We start from the raw sequence: 3541 nt of genomic DNA, 5'->3' as shown, positions 1-3541 counted from the left end.
TCCAACAAGGCCACACCTCCTAAGAGTGTCACTGTCTGTGCCAAACATATTCAAACTACCACAGAGGACATAATATCTCACACTTGAAGAGTATAATATATGTATTTAATATATACCTCTATGAGTATGGAGCAATTAAAAAAAGCAAGAAGAGAGGAGGAAGTTTGAAAGATAGGATGGAAGAAAGCAAGGAAGGAAGACAAAAGGAAAGGGAATGTATAACTCTATAAACATATTAATGCCCAAGAAAGACAACTTAGTGTATTGAGAGGTATAAAATGCCAATTCAAACATTCAAATATTCAGTGATATATTTATTTTATTTCTGATCTATACCACCTGTCTTAGTCAGAGTTTTTATTCCTGTATAAACATCATGACCAAAAAGCAAGTTGGGGAGGAAAGGGTTTATTCAGCTTATTCCACATTGCTGTTTCATGACCAAAGGAAGTCAGGACTGGAACTCAAGTAGATCAGGAAATAGGAGCTGATGCAGAGGTCATGGGGGAATGTTTCTTACTGGTTCGCTTTCCCTGGCTTGATCAGCTTGCTCTCTTGTAGAACCCAAGACCACCAGCCCAGGGACAGCACCACCCACAATGGATGCTTCCGCCTTGATCACTAGTTGAGAAAATGCCTCACAGATGGGTCTCAGGGAGGCATTTCCTCAACTGAAGCTCCTTTCTGTGATAACTTCAGCTTGTGTCAAGTTGACACACAAAACCAGCCAGTACACCACCCACTGGAATGAAACCTTTATTTTAAGAATGTCCAAACATACTATGCTAGTTTGCAGGAGAAATGTTCTTATGATTTCATGCCTTTGAACATTTTCTCCCAGTTTCTGGTACTGTTTGTAACGGTACAGAAACCTCAGGAAGTGAAGGCCTTGTTGTAGAAAATATATCACCTGAGTTGGCTTTGATACTTGGCTGCACCTATTGTCTTCTTTATTTTCCCTGTGTATGTATAAATTGTGACCAGATAGCTTCTGGGGTATCATGTCTACTCTAGCACAGTGGGCTCTATTCCTCTCCAACTGTAAACTAAAACTAAACTTTTCTTGCTGTTAAGTTCCTTCTGGTAAGGTAACTTATCAGCAAGAGAAAAGTCAATAATACATGTACAATGTTTAATTCCAAAGACTCCGTGTTCAGTTGATATAAAATATTTGTAGGATGAATTAATGCCTGTTTATTTCTAAGTCTGTCCATTATTATTGGATTTAAAATTATGGTGTTCTACACAGATCTGGAGTGCATCTATGATGCAATTCGTAAGAGTCTGCTATACACTTGCAACATGCCCTTATAGCTTATGACATCTACATAAAATTGTTAATAACTAAGGTGGTTGTTAGATGAATCCAATAAATAGGACAGGGAAAACAGACTCTGGGTTCACACTTGTAAAGCATCACCTGCAATTGGGCTGATAAATGTTGCAATGATGTTTATGATTTAAAGGACCTGTGTGATTATCTCTAAACAACTTTTGTGTGAAATATATAGAGAGATATAATAAATTTTAAGGATAGCTAGATGTCCAGGTACATAAGCTGAGGCAACTTTGTTGACAAATCTCATATTTTATACAATAAGTAAATATGTGGAAAGATTGCAAATTAAACATGTTTATCAACTACACAAAGTGGAAATTATCAGTGAAACAATGCCCCAATATAGAATTACTATAAATTGGGAGATCTATAGTTCCAGAATGTAACCTAGTTGGGCTGGAGAGATGGCTCAGCCATTAAAAACTAAACTCACAATCAGAATATAACCTACTATCCTGCTATGGTACATAAATGCAGAAGTGTGAAAGAGGAGACAACCCATCTGACGAATGCATTAAATGCTTATTGTTTGATGTTGGTTTGATGCCTTAATGGGTAAAGGCTTGTTAGGCAAACATGGATTCTGAGTATAAATCCTGTTGACCCAGTAAAATACAGAAACATGTGCCTTATTTGCGATATTTGTACTCCTATGGTAAGATGATGTACAAATGGGAGAAGTCCTGGGAGCTCATGGTCCACATGGCCTTGTGTGAGCACTGGCAAACACAAGAGTAATAAGGACTTTCACCTACAGCCTTACTCTGAACACCACATTTGCTAGAGTACACAGAAAAGCACACTCCCACCATAAGCACAAATGCGCGCGCGCGTTCACACACACACACACACACACACACACACACACACACGCACGCACACACTTACACATAAATAAATAGAAAACATTAGCTCCTAAAACATTTTGATTTTAATCTTTAAAAAGTGGCAGTACACTTGTGTTTGGAATTGTAAACACCATTGCACTCAGGACTCAAATCTAAGTCCAGAGAGACAGCTGCCTCCTTTCTGTTTCACAAGCACAAAAGTTGTGCTTATTTTTACAATGGCCTTTTTGTCCCAAAAAGGTCTTCTGATTTAGCTGTGTGACTAAATGTTATTTGTCCTCTTCAGAGGACCTCTATTCTCTAGACTCTCTTCTTGTTTTCTCACCATCCCACTTGAGATGCTTGTTAGTAGTTGTTACAGGTCCTCTTTACCACCGAGGAAATACAGAATTCTACTAGAGACCAGAAGGAATGTTCTAGATCCAGATGGAAGGCCCTCACCCCTGCCTGTTGACTTCAATACCCCTGAAGGTAGGGAGTGTGCAGGTTTATCACCAGGCTCCAATGGTGGGTCTCTGAGGGGCTGGAAAATGCCCCACCAATTTTGCTAAGGTATGGAAAAGATATGAAGAGAAAGATGCAAAAACTTGAGGGGTTAAGTTGCTGAGAGAGTTAGTGTAAGCTTCAGAGAAAGTAAGATTGAAGTGTGGTTCAGGGTGTGTACACAGCATCTAATAGCTGTAGAAGAAGATGCAGAAGATATTATAACAGAGAGACTGAAGAAGAGAAAGAGGAAAGAAGGCAAAAAGTGCAGGAAGCTAGGGAAGAAGAGAGACAGAAAGAAGAAAAAGCTTGAGAGCTAAAGAGAGATAAAAGACAGAAGAGGAACATATACTGGCCACAGTAGTTAGAGAGACTAGGAAGACAGTACCTGGCAACAGGAGAGAATTCCTGGCTAAAGATCAGTGTGCCTATTATAAGGAAAAAGGACACTGGGTCAGGGATTGCCCCAGGATAGAGGGGAAGCCCACTCAGTGTTTTGTGGACACAGGGGCCCAGCTCCTATGCCCAAGTAGGCCAGTGTCCATCAAAAGACCTTGGGTTCAAGAGGACTACCAAATGGACTACCATAATACAAATAATACTCATGGACTACCAGAAGAACAGTGGACCTTGGCGTGGGCTGGGTAACCCACTAATTCATGGTCATCCCTGACTGCCCCTTTCCCTTGCTCATGAGAAATTTGCTCTCCAAAATGGCTTGCATGGGCTGAAGTGGCTGGGTAAGGCCATGTGTATGCATATTTGCAGGCTGTGTATATGGAGCTTAAGACCTGTCTCAGGGGGTTGGGGATTTAGCTCAGTGGTAGAGCGCTTGCCTAGCAAGCGCAAGGCCCTGGGTTTGGTCCCCAGC

At 40.7% G+C, this 3541-nt stretch overlaps 1 pseudogene; it reads left to right on the top strand.

The window, feature by feature from the left end:
- The first annotated feature begins 2525 nt into the window (after nucleotides 1–2525).
- On the top strand, nucleotides 2526–3318 carry LOC116898437 (annotated as a pseudogene).
- The last annotated feature ends 223 nt before the right edge of the window (nucleotides 3319–3541 follow it).

Source organism: Rattus rattus, chromosome 4 (genome assembly GCF_011064425.1).
Source record: "Rattus rattus isolate New Zealand chromosome 4, Rrattus_CSIRO_v1, whole genome shotgun sequence".
NCBI lineage: Eukaryota > Metazoa > Chordata > Mammalia > Rodentia > Muridae > Rattus > Rattus rattus.
The sequence above is the reverse complement of the archived record's forward strand: the minus strand, read 5'-3'. Positions and strand labels throughout refer to the sequence as shown.